Raw genomic sequence first — 14,491 nt, forward strand, 5'->3', positions numbered from 1 at the left:
TCTGTTATTGAACAGCCCACATACTTGCTCCCTCACTGCTCCTGGGCTGCTCCAGGTGATGGCTCAGAGCTCACTTGTACTTCTTTTCATCTTGTAACTGATCTCCCTCGGCTGTCTGCTGTTCTCACAAATGTCACTCATCTCAGGCATTTGACAAATGCCTTCTAATGCTCTGGACAAACTGTGCATAATTTCTAGCGTTGGAAGAAAAGTTTCTCCTATCTCTTTATGACCCATTCTTTTTATAGCGTCACTACATCCGAGTTATGTTGGGGGCCAAGGGAGGGCTTCCACGAAGTGGGCCTCTTCGGCATGAAGATTGTTTTGAGTTAAAAAGCAATCAAAATCCAGTAGATTCAGGAAAAGCTCTTTACCTCCCCCTCAAATACCAAAAAAAAAAAAAAAGATAGATAGATAGATAGATAGATAGATGATAGATAGATAGATAGATGATAGATAGATAGATGATAGATCGATAGATCGATAGATCGATAGAAGACCTGCTCCAAGAAGAGAGCTATCACCATAGATAACTACATTATGGTATAAACTAGGTATGATAGACAGGTTGGAACTTAGTAAGACCTGTTTGATCAAAGTCCTCTATGTCCCATTGTTTCTTAGTGGCCTAGCAAACATTTACTCTTTTTTTAAAATCTTCCTGTGAATTGCATTCCTTCCCTTTGAAGTCTCAGTCTCCTACCCCTTTCTCCTTAGTTCAGAATGACGTATATACCTTCTTTGCCTCATTGTCTTTGGAATTTCCATGTTTGTTCTCCGTAGGTTCACTATTAACTTTGATTCCTTCCCGTTAATCTGTTTCATGTCAATTTAATTCTTCGCTTGGCTAAAAGGACCTTGAAGGGGACAGAATATTTTTGCTCCCTAATAGTTACTAGGGTCCCAAAGCTTAAGTAAAACTACTTTTTGTTGTTGTTGTTCGTTTGCTTTATAAGTTTTCCTTGCCCGTGATGTGCACATAGCTGGCAAATAGGCTGAGATAGGGATGTATACAAATGATACCCCATAATATTTTTCTCCCTGAATTCACCCCTGGTGCTGAGTCCTGATGTCCATACTTATCTCCTTTTCTAATAGTGGGTCATGCCAGAAGGACACCGTAGTCTTTCTACCACTTAGTTTCTGCTACCATCCCCCAAGTTCACCATACTTGTTTATGTATCTCTGAACCCTTAAAGTGCACACATTTTTTTCAGCAGGCTCATAAATATTATAAAAATCAGAGAATACGTATATATTATGATGATGATTGAGGTATGTTTGATCTCTTTACAATCAACACTTCTGATAAAATTATGTCCCTTTTGCATCACCAACTGTATTTCCCTAGCACTGAGCAAAAATTCCATAGCATTCTATGGCATAGGTTGAGAAATAGGAATAGATTTTATTGAGGAACTTGGCAACCAAGGTTCATCAAGAATAGAAGACACAGGTCCTCTGAAAGCATCACACAGACTGGCATCATGCCAGGGCTCTCTACAGCCAGGGTAGTGTGTATCTGCATTCCAGGAGAGGTACCCCATCAGCCCATTGCTCTCCTTCCTTATGTGGTAAATGGCAAATAATCAAACAACTGGCATGATGGACAGATGGGGTAAAGGTTCCAATGCTTCTCAGGAGTTGTCTGGTAAGGGTCAATTCGGGTCCTCCTACTTGGGAAAAGAAACCATCAATCCTGTAAGAAACGCAATTATGATGCACCCAGTTTTGATGAAATGAGGTGTGAGTGGGAAGATCAAGGTTCTCCAAAATAGTTCACTATCCAGACAACCCAGTGTGAGCTCCCGGGGTGATTTTCAGATAAATCTGTTTGTCGTGCCAGCATATTTGAGTGTCTGTGCTAGTCCAGCTGTCTTTCCTGCTATAAATAGTCCAAAAGATTGAATGAAATAATATCAGGCAGACAAGTAGGTCAGAATAATTTTGATCTGGAGTAGAAGTTTTTAACCTTTGACAAATTGTGGGGTCCCACTAAGAATCTGATAAAAAGCTTCAGTTACCCCTGACATTTGCATTTAGCCAAATAAACCAAGTCTACCACATTGCAAAATTTCAGGGGGACATTCACATGATAGCTGACAGATAAACTCATCTATGTATAAACCACATCATAAATCACAAAATAAATTTGTTCATACCTTGGAGGATCCCAAGCTTTATCATGTTAGGAACACTTAAATTAATTTATCCCTAACACAACTCATAGTATTCTCTCATATTACATTAAAAATTATTATAAAGGAAGACCGAACACCTACACAAGTGCTCGTGTGAAGTGGGATGTGTTTCAGGCTTTCAGGGTTCTTGTCTCGTGGATTCAAAGAAAGAATCTCATGGACACAAAAGGGTGAAGTGACAATTTATTAAGTGAAGGTGAGAACAGAAAGAAAGCTCTCTAGAGTGAGAGGTGTCCCAAATGGGTTGCCAAGTGATGTAGTTTTAGAATGTTGGTGAGGTCCGGAGCCGATAGCCAAGAAAGAATTCTTGAGATGTCTTTGGTGGAAAAGGGTGGTTTTATTAAAGCACAGGGGAGGATATGTGGGCAGAAAGAGCTGCACGGTGGTCTTGAGGAGTGGTCCATTATATATTTTCAAGTTGAGAGGGGGATAAGGATAGTGTTGTATCTAAGGACTTTTGGAAGCAAGGTTTCCAGGACCTTGAGGGGGCTATTATTAGGAAAATGTCTTTTATTACTGTCTAATAAAACCTTAGTCATGAGACCCTTCAGATGTACATAAGTGGGTCATAAGCTTGGAAGGTGATTGCCAACATGTATCCTGGGGGGGTTGAGATAAAGGAAGTTTCCAAAGAACTTTTTATATGTTAAAGTAGACTTACAGGATCCTGGGGGTTGGGCTAAGATTGCCTTTCGCCCTTAGCAAATTGTCAACATCCAGGTAGTTGAGTCCCTAGAGGAATTACACTCTGTCTTTTTCAAAGTACTTGTCCATGGGCTCTAAGTTGTAAGGAAATTTACTAATTTTTCTTCTCCCTTTGTGTACCACATCATAAGTTTAAAGTTATCCTTGGTAAAGATTAATTGCAGTTACTTATTATATGGTAGGGGCCGAGAGCATGTCACCCCAAGATGGTCCACTTTGGTAAGATTATTCTGAGCTGAAGGCAATCAAGCCCCTACAGGCTCAAGAGACACTTTTGCCCCTCCCTTAACTACATAGAAGAATCTAAATTGAGGATCTTTCTATTAGCAGAGATAAATTTTATCTGAGTGACCCATCTGTATCGCAAGACAAACATCTAATCACCAAACATCTGTTCTTCTTATTGTCCTGTGAATTACATTCCTTTCCCTTGAAGTCCCTGACTCCTACTTCTTTCTCCCTAGTTCAGGATGACACATATACCTCATTTTGCCTGACCATCTTTTGAATTTCCGTGTCTGTGTGGATTCCCTGTATGTGTGTACACTATTAAATTTGATTCTCCTCTGTTAGTCTGTCTCATGCCTTTCTGATTCTTAGTCCAGCTAGAAGGACCTTTGAAGGGACAGGAATTCTTGCTCCCCGACATATAAATAGATGGCAAGTATTCAAATATGATATATCAAGAAAAACTGTAAAAGACTTTGAAATGGGCAAAATTGATTACTGGTATTATCTTGTCCAGAACACTCAGATTATTTTAGCCTTTCATGATCTTCAATGTATTTTATAATTCTGTAAGTTGTGGAAAACTAATACTAATGTAAATAATTACTTTCATTAGAAATGCAAATGAACTTTGTCCAGTGGAAATGTAATTGATTATTGCCCTGTGGATATTGGCCAAATTTGCACATATTTCCACCTTCATTTCAGTATTTCTATTTGTCTTTACAAATGTGTTTTTTGAATTCTCCTTTGAACCAGTTTTGATACTTTGCCAGTTCCCACACTAACTATTGTGCTAAATAAGATCTGTGAAATGTATTCATTTTATATTTCTATATCATAATTTTACCTTTAAAATTTTCTCCTGCACATATTCTCAGTACTTATCAGAAATAAAGATGAAAAAATTACATTATTTCATGGACAGGTGATGTTAAATTTTTGTGTATAAAAATTTTGTGTATAATTCTGTAGCTTCTATTTAGTGTCATGGACAAGGGAGATAGAAAAGAAGATTGACAATTTCAGTTATTTATTATTTTTTTAATTTAAAATGTGAAAGACTCCCTTTCTAAAATGGTATGATTTACCAAGACTACCATCCTGAAGTTTTCTACATTTAACCAATTAAAATGTTCTTTGCCATTACATGTTTTGTTTGTATGTAAGAGAGTTTAATAACACAATTTGCATTCTTCCAAATTCAATGAGACAAGATTATTCTGGGCACACTTGGCTTTGAATATCGCCAGGTGGTATTATAGACTGAAAAAAGTAAAAGTAAAAATTATATACACAATATATGCTTTTGTTGAATGAAATATACATTTATCACAAGATAGTTTTTATTTGTATTTTAATTGTTTTCATTACAATCACATTAATATTTGTTAGATATTGTTCAATCTGGTCATTTGGCTAAAAATCAAATGAGGCAACAGTTCTATTGTCTGATTTCTGTGGAGCAACTGCATCTTCAGGGAAATGATTTATGACAAAGTACAAATTCATTTCTGTTCTTTCAAAAAAACAAGCTTCAATTAAATGTTAACACCCCAGGTGTTTTACATCTCTTCAATGAAAACATTATCACTTCAGCTTTTGAGACAGAGGTATGTCAAAAATCCAGATGCTTCATACTTTTTTTTTTTTTTTTTTTTTGGAATTCAATGAGGAAAGTTAAGGAAACTATCTGCATGTGAATTACTTTCTACAATGGAAGGCATCCTGACACTGATTAATTGCTAAGCAAAACCCACATTCACTGGAATGGCAGTTATATGCAAATATCGGAGGACAACTGAAGAAGGCCTGGAATGACATTCTCCTTCAAGAAATTTAATTTTCAAGAAATAAATGCAGCACACTGAGATAGTAAGGCTTAGAGAAAAATAAACCAATATAACTTAGAGGTATAATTTTATTTTCTTCTTTTTGAATCATTTCTCACTTCATATGTCCATGAAAATGACTTAAACTTTTTTTTTCCCCATACAAAGCATATTTATTGATCCACAGAACTTCTCCAGAACAGACTTTAGGAATACTTAATATCTATTATTTTCTCTTGGACTATGGAGACCAAGTGTAAACAAGTGTGCTGAAGAGATAAATGAGAGATTTTGGAAGCTAAAATATAACGTCCCTGACATTATAAATTCTTTTGAAGGCTATGGGACTGATCCCAATCTACTGCAAACATAATATTAGCAAATGCTAGAATGTTCACAAAAGGGGAATTTTAAATGGGAGGCAGAATAACCCACTCCAGAATGATGCTACTTTGGCATAAGAATTATTTTGAGGTGAGGGCAATTGAGAAATAGTACACATAGGAAGATTCTTTGCTCTACCATTTCTGCCTAAAATTAGGGCCTACATTTCCCTTTGTGAATGTGACATGAATTTCCATTTATGAAGATGTTGCCCCTTCCATTCCAATAAGACTGGAGATGACCCTGAGATTAGTCCTCATTACAACCCTTACTAAGAAACCCTTCTTTACCATATATTTCTTAGTTACCTTACCACAATTTATATTCCTTTGTTAAAATGGTATGCAAGTCGTCTAGTCTAACCACTACTTTGGGTTTTTCATTTCTTTTTTGTGAATTCCTTCTATATGTAAAAAAAAATTAACATAAAATCAGTTTGCATGTTTTTTTTCCTCCCATTAACCTGTCTTTTGTCAAATAAATTCATATACTATTCATAAAAAAAAAAAAAAAAACCAAGAGGGTAGAGGAAAAGCTTTCCTTCCCTGTATTTCCATGCAACTCAACATTTATTAAATAATTATTTTCTATTATGTTCTTTTATCAGCTCTAGACATACATAAAAGAACAAATTGAATGTGTATAGTTCATTTTGAGAATTATATAACTGCCAAGGCTAATTTGGCCTGAATGAAGTATAGTACATGGAGCATCAGGGTTAATTTATGGCAAATTCATGAGCTGATCATGGCAAGTCTTAGGCCAGAGTGTTTGATCTTAAGCAGATTTCCAGAAATTCCCAGCTGGAGCTCAATCACTCATTTGCTCAACAAATGTTTACTTACTTATTTGTGTATTTAATAGATATTTGTCAAACACATTGTATGTGCCTCTTACCCTTTTAGGTGCTAAGAATAAAACAAAATATTGCAGTCAAATTTTCTGTCCTTAAGGAGCTTACAAGAAATCAGGAGAACTATAAACATTTATAGACAGTTGATAGTATTGTATATAACAGGAAGTGCTAAGGGAATATATAAGAGCTTGACATTTATGTTAACATCCTGGAAATAGAGATGTCAAGGAAAACTTCCAGTAATTTACAATAAATTTATCATTTGTCTTCTTATCTGTACCGAAAACTTATTATTAGTGTGTGTTATTAATACAAAGTTTTATGTATGTGTATATATATACACATATATATATATATAATTTTTTTTTAATTTTTTTTACCAGACCCTGGAGAAAAAAAAATCTGCCTTAACTCAGGCCCAATAGCTTGAATCATGGGAATGCCAGCCCTATCACAAACCTCAGCTGCAACTCTACTCAAAGGGGTGAAGAAAGAAAGTTCTAGGATGTGATGTCTACAGGAACGTTGTCTCTTCCATGATTGTGACCTGCCAGGCCCACTCATCATTGGGATGATCTTCTGATAGAGTTCAGGGCACACTACCCCAAAATATGGCACCTGGGCACATTAAATATTTTAGGGTGAAGACATTTTAGAAAATAGTAGAAGCAGAAAGCTCATTCTGACCTTCTTTCCTGAGACAGGTCGTAAAACCCTCATGTGAGAGGTGCCTTCCTAATACCCAGAGGAAAGGAGCATCCTTGTCTGTGAAGACAAAAAAGGCACCGAGAAGAATCTGAACAAACAAGTCTTGCTAAGTTTCCCAGTTTACTCCACTTACCTCACGCTGTCTTACCTGTCCTATTGCTATAGGACAGCCCACTCTTCATCACACATAACATAAAAATACTCAGGTCTGTTTCTTCAGGTTTTAATTTCCTTATGAAGTCTCTTATGTCATATAAAACTATATTAAATAAATGTATATTTTCTTCTCTTATGAATCTGTCTTTGTCAGTTTAATTTTCAGACTCAGCCAGGAATCCTAAAGTGTTGAGGAAAACTTTTTCCTTCAATTACAGTCTAATTGCTCCTAAAATAGCCACATTTGTATATGCTGTCCAGAAAGCCCATATTTTCCACCTGGAATAGCTCTTTCATTATTCCAAGGAATTGAAAGTCTTTCCCGTAACCTATTTATAATTCTCCTATTTCAAAACTTATGTTGAGTACTTTGAGTATTTGTATTTTTTTTAAACCAGAGGTGGTTTTTGACTTACATATTTCATTTTCAAAAATCCAAATTTTCATAAAATATGTGCTACTTTCCCTATAACACCTCTCATATACTGAACTGAATCCTTAATATGAGTAAACAGATAATGAACAAAAACATTAGCCTATCTGATTTTGGTTCTTCAAGTTTGTGCAACTAATTGAGGACTTTATTGTATTTCAGAATTCCTTTTTTATTATGTACAAATGTAAGAATGAAACAACCACAGAAACTAATAAGAAAAAGTATCATTCTCAACACAAAACTGAAACAAAGTAGAATATAAAGCAGGATACTGGGAAGTATTTCACTGAAATTGTAACTTTGGCAAGGTTTTATTAGAGATTTATAATATTTCTGGTTCTCATGGAATAGAAACCTCTTTATTCTATGTAAGTCTGTTTTTCATCCTACTGACATTCAGAATACATACATATTTTCAAGAAGGCATTATACACAAAGGTAGGAACTGTCCTTATTATGAATAACACTATAGTGAACATCTTTATATATAAATTGTGGACTGCATCTCTGATTATTTCTACATGTCTAGTGTCATACTGTCTGCACTATGGATAACATTGGTGTGCATATTTTTATACATAACTGTTTGACAGCACCTATCTTTATGGTAAATTACTTCAAGTGAGATTACTGGATGAAATTGAATAAATGACATGAAAGTTTGGGTTATTTATGCATATTGTAGTCAGTTCCACCGGCAGCAAGAGATGAGAATGGATACTGGCAAACTTGAAGGGACTTTTATACCTTAAAATTACTTTACAGTTGAGTGGCAAATAAAATATGTTCTTGTATTTGCCTTTCTTTTTTTAATCAAGCTTGACTACTATTTTACATATTGATGGGGTATTTATATACATTTTCTTAATTCTTCTGTTGTAGCATTTATCTTATTTTTATTAATCCGTATTTGTTACAAAAGATGAAACTTTCATATTTATTGCCAATATTTAATCCAATTAATTTGTTTTTTTAACAATTGTATAAAATTAAAACTATACTAATATGATTTTCTCTTTTGAATTTCTATACATCTGACATTTTCCTTAAAGAGTCCCAGATTTCTTCTGCCTTGGATCAGCTAGAGGTTAAAATTATTAAAAAGTGGCTTCAAAAGGGAGAGTTGTTGCAATTTCATTACCTATACGTGGATTTTTGATTCTTCAATGAGATAGACAGCAATACTTTGCAGCAAAAAAAAGCAGGATTGTTAAGAGAGAATTTTAGAGAATTCTTTATCTTATATTTGACCCTGGATTATAAGGCTCTCCATAAGGGGCATGGCGTCTACAAAAAAAAAGATAAAGAAGAAGCCTGCCCAGGGTCAGCTATGCAATTTACAAAATGAAAATGCAGAGTCCCTTGATCAAAAATCATTAATATCAAGACAGTGACAACAGGTATTAAACCAAGTGTGGGGCCCTGTACAATCCACGGGTCACATGCCGGTGAAGCCAGCCTTGATCCTGCCTTCTCTACTCTTATTGGATTGTGACAAGAAGGAACATAAAATACAGGGAAGGCAGTTGGTCAGAAGTGTGCCACGGTCACCTCTCTCTGCCTGGAAATACAGTGCTTTTTTTGTAGGTTCGGGGAAATTCCTAGGGTGAGGGGATTACCTTCCCCCACCTACAATCACATTTGGAATTAAGGATAGAAATGTTTCTTACCTGGCTCCATAACCATAGCCTGAAATGATGTCGCGTGAAGGAAAACTCAACTCAGAGCTCAGTCAGGTGGAGTAAGCCTTCAGTAAAACTCCTAGCTTCTCTCTTGGTGTCAACAGAAGCTCTTCGTGCCCCCAAGGGGAGCAAAGAAATGAGCTGAGTTGAGAGTCAGCATGATGGCCAGGACATTCGCTGCATCTGGGGCAAGTAGTCCTAAGCGAAGGTGTGAGCGAAGGAGGAGAAAGCCGGGCAAAGCTGCCCTGTGTCCCAGCCCTTCGGCAGTGGTGAAGAATCCAGCAGCTGTATTTTACTGATGCCTATAGAGTGATCATCAGAAAGAAGGACAACAAATGCTGGTTATAATGATTTCTGACACAAACACTTTACATAACATCTTGTTAAACAAATAAGTGATAATGGAAAAATAAGCAAATCAACATCCTTGCAAAAACTTTAGGGTGTAGCTTCTGAATAATACAGTAGTTGCAACTCTTTTGGTGGAAAGTTCTCTTTGCTATTAGTAATATCAGCTGACAACTCCCCAAACAGAACACGAAAGTAAAATGTTGGTTAAGGAAAGCTCCACTGATTAACTTATTAAAGTAAGGTAATGCATCACCTTAAGAGACATTTAGTTTCTTAAAGCGGGAACATGGGAAATAGTTATTTCTAGGATTTAAGGCTTCAGTGGCTGAAGTCAAGTGTTTAGCTCCTGAATCTGATTTGGACTGGGTGCAGTTTTTGATATAATGGTTTAGGATCTGTGGACAAACCAAGGTAAGGGTCTTAGAAAAGTGTTCCGGACCAGTTTTCAGACGAGTGACCTCTTTGCCCATTTGAGCAATCTACTGTCCTGAGAAGGCTACCTGCTTAAATAAACAAAACTGTTGTCCTAGGAAAAGCCTGACTGAGCACATTCCTTTTATTTTTTATTCATTTTTTTTTAAAGATTTTATTTATTTATTTGAGAGAGAGAGAGCACAAATGGATGGGTGGGGCAGGAAGAGAAACAGGCTTCCTGCTGAGCCGGGAGCCCACAAGGGGCTCTCTGAGGTGATGACCTGAGCTGAGGGCAGACACTTAACCTACTGAGCCACCCAGGTGCCCCAAGGACATTCCTTTTAGATAATTGAATTTGGGAGAAGATCCTGAAGCAAACAATGAAGTCATTTACTGGTTTATGTCTTTACCTTCCTGGAAAAGAATTTTCCAGAATAAATAATAAAGTGATGTTGACGGAGGCAGCCTTCATTTTTAGTCCAGAGAGTTAAGTTTTGGGGCTGCAGGTCATCTCAGTCCTCACTAGACTCACAAACATAACGTCAAAAACAGCTTCTAAAGAGAGTAAGCTTTACCTCTTATAATCCAATAAGAGCAACAGACACTTTTAAAGTAATTGTCAACTGTCATTAACATGGGCAGACCTGGACAAAACTTTAAAGAAAGTGTAAAGTTCTAGTACTTCTTACAGTAATTTTGTAATCTTATTTCTCCTCAGCCTCTTGAATTTCCACCTCTGTTTCAGTTCTACAATTTTCCTCATCCACCAAATTCTTAGATACTCCTTCCCCAAGGTTTTCCTGTAAGAAACTGAATCGAAGTCAATAAACTTCCTTTGAAATTAGAACTCCTTGCTCTCAGAACATTTATTTGGTAGTTGCTGTACTGCTTTAATAAACACTTCGGAAAATATGCACATACCTATCTACTTGCTACAGTTTGTCCTATTAACCGGAAAGCATAACGTGCAGAATTCATGTCTTTGGGAAGATGAATTACTTAGTAATATGTAACTTACTTTCTAGATATATTTATTAACTGCATAATGGATTGAATAGTACCTTCCTTCAATATTTTTAAGTTTGGATTTGCTCCCTTCAGTATCAGTTGGCTTAAATAAAATATTGAATTGGTATTTTCAAACCAAGGGAGATTGAATTAAATAATCATAGCTCATCAATCACTTTTCTGTCTTCATTCAGTGTAACGTTGTGAGAAAACACGGGATTGAGAGTGAGAATATCTTGGATTTAGTCTTGATTCTGCCACCAACTACAGAACTCCATATATCACTTAATTACCATAAATTTCAGGTTATTTATTCAATTAATTGAAGAATTATACTAACAAGTTTCTAAAATTAATGCCAGCTCCGGCTTCTCTGATGAATGATCCTGAGTTGTACAGTATCTCCCATGTGAGCTCCTCAGAAAAGTCTGTTTTCTTACGTGCGTTTGCCAGTCATTTGTGCTAAATCTGAAAGGTCATTCAACACATATGGCTGGTTTATCATAGGTATTTCTGTACACCTGTTTAAAGTGTCTACAATAGGGGCGCCTGGGTAGCTCAGTTGTTAAGTGTCTGCCTTCGGTTCAGGGCGTGATCCTGGAGTCCTGGGATCGAGCCCCACATCAGGCTCCTCCACTGGGAGCCTGCTTCTTCCTCTCCCACTCCCCCTGCTTGTGTTCCCTCTCTCGCTGGCTGTCTCTCTGTCAAATAAATAAATAAAATCTAAAAAAAAAAGTGTCTACAATAATCATTTCATAGCAATTCATGAGTTTTTAGAATATTCTAAAAAACACAGGAAGACTCATCTGTCAAGAGCACAATGAGGAACTTACTAAAATAATGAAGATAATTTGGGAGCCGGAGAGGGACTGTTGGTTAACTCTTCAGATTTGCTACTTTGTTTCTTAGCTCCAGCTCAGTGAACATAATATATTACGGAAAGATACCTGTTTTCTGAAATGGTGATAATTGGGAATCGGGGGAGGAGTTGATTAACTCCAAATATCACTCTGACTCTCGGTATGGCTCAGTGAAAATGAGATTGCATTGATTTAAAATGCTGTTATAAAATTTTAAGGTAACCGATATTTAAATGGTAAAAGATACCTACCTTCTACATCACTCTAAATGGTAATGGTAACATAATAAAATAAAAATTTCAAAACAGAAGCAAAATTAAATTTTAGATCCTCTTTATTCTACTACAGCTGAGTTTCAAATCAGGAGCAATAAAAAGGGGAGAGCTTTATTGCTACCCACTGTTCTACCCTTCTGGGCCATGTTTCATTTTCTCTTTTTTACATCTCATTTGTCTTTTCCCTATTCTGGGAGGAAAAGTGTTGAAATGAATACCCACCATCAACATGGATGGAACTGGAGGGGATTATGCTAAGTGAAATAAGTCAAGCAGAGAAAGACAATTATCATATGGTTTCACTTATATGTGGAACATAAGGAATAACATGGAGGACATTAGGAGAAGGAAGGGAAAAAGGAAGGGGGGGGGGAATCAGAGGGGGAGATGAACCATGAGAGACAATGGACTCCTGGAAACAAACTGAGGGTTTCAGAGGGGAAGGGGTGGGGGGATGGGCTACCCTGTTGATGGTATTAAGGAGGGCACGTATTGCATGGAGCACTGTGTGCTATACGCAAACAATGAATCATGGAACACTACATCAAAAACTAATGATGTACTATATGGTGATTAACATAACATAATAAAATTTAAAAAAAAAAAGAAAAAAAAAGAATTGAACCTTCTATGCTATCTAAGGAATATAAACTCACTGAGGCATATAGAACTAATGTCTACATATATAATTTAAGATAGATAATTTTTTAAAAAGATTTATTTATTTATTTGAGAGAGACAGAAAGAGAGCAAGCAGACGGAGGGAGAGAGAGTAGACTCCCTGCTAAGCAGGGAACCCGATGTGGGACTTGATCCCAGGACCCCAGGATCATGACCTGAGCCAAAGGCAGGCGCTTAACCGACTGAGCCACCCAGGCACCCCCGTATGATAAACTCATTTTTCAAAAGGAGTTTCAAGCATGTGTATCTAACTCTAACTCTTGTATTTTCTGCATCTAGAACCCCTCATAGTTGCTGCCTGGACCATGGTGAGGCAGTAGTTAACGGGCAAGGAGAGAGATACGGCTGCTCCTGCAGTGGTTCTCCCAACAAAGCAGCCTGGCTCTGGCTCCCGGTGACCACAAACACTTCCAGATTGCCCCATTCCCTGCTGCCGATTCTGTCTTTCTGCAGCAATAATCTTCAGGCCTTCTCAATGGTCATTTCGTTCCTTAATTCTCCTTTAAGTATTTTGGACTTCCAAGGATTCTCACAATGTGTGGGCCAATAAACTATATCCTTGTCTTTTTTTGCTATAATGTTGGATTTATTGCCATTTCTTAAACCATTTTTAGGAACCAGGAACATAAGGGAAACAGGCTGTAACATGTTCAATCCATCATCTTGCAACTGTGGTAATCAGATAGGTAGATATAAAGTGAAAGCGGCAAGCTGAAGAACAAATAACCATGCAGAGAAATTATTTGTAGTAATAAACAGAAACCTTGAGTTAAGGCAACAGACTTTGAGCACAGGAATGGCAGGAGAAGGGGAGCCGTGGAGCAGATGGGCGTGTGGGTATGTGCTGGGTATGGCACACCCACCATCTACCTCACAACACCCGAAATCACAACGTCACCCAAACGAACAGATAAAGATCTTAATCAAACAGACTTAAGATAAAATAATTTTATACATAATGAATAATTTCATAAATAACGTCAAGTATAAACTCTAAAATGTCCTCTTGCTCTCTGATCATCTCTGGTTGAAATAAACATCCTACACAGTGTCTGGAGTGGCTGCCTACCCAAGCATTTCACCTCCTGTGTTTTCTGCCTTCTTTAAAGTTATTCTGAATGTACACTGACATCTAAATATGTGTAAAAACAAAGAATTTGGGTGGGCTGTATTGAAGGGGAAGGGGCTATGTATTCTCCACAAGACTCTGCCTTACTTTATCTCAATTAGGTCAGTTTATTTTGATATTTATTGCACTGGACAAAAATAACCTGAATAGGTTATTGGAGGTTTTTGAACCAAGATGTCCAGCTTGTTTAAGTAAATAAATAACAGATGATAGATAGATAGATGATAGATAGATAGATAGATAGATAGATGATAGATAGATAGATTGATAGATAGATAGATAGATAGATAGATAGATGATAGATAGATAGATAGATAGATAGATGATAGATAGATGATAGATAGATAGATAGATAGGTGATAGATCTTTGAATTTGTTACAAGGTCAATATTGTATCTAGATCTGTTTCTGCATCGATATGTGTACATTCACTCTTACTTGGTTTCCATACAGAGACCTACCTCATATGACTGTTCCTTTATCTTCCCTTTTTTTTTTTTGACGGAGTAATTATGAGAAATCTATACAACTTTGGAGAAAAGGACTTATTTTTTGTTTTCAGAAATAAACATTTTTTACATCCCT

At 36.6% G+C, this 14,491-nt stretch overlaps 1 pseudogene; it reads left to right on the forward strand.

Moving 5' to 3' along the window:
* Positions 1–9,346: 9,346 nt before the first annotated feature.
* Positions 9,347–14,491, forward strand: part of LOC103667718 — a 23,451-nt pseudogene continuing 18,306 nt past the window's right edge.

The sequence above is a fragment of the Ursus maritimus genome, unplaced genomic scaffold (genome assembly GCF_017311325.1).
Source record: "Ursus maritimus isolate PB19 unplaced genomic scaffold, ASM1731132v1 scaffold_1, whole genome shotgun sequence".
Taxonomy (NCBI): Eukaryota; Metazoa; Chordata; class Mammalia; order Carnivora; family Ursidae; genus Ursus; species Ursus maritimus.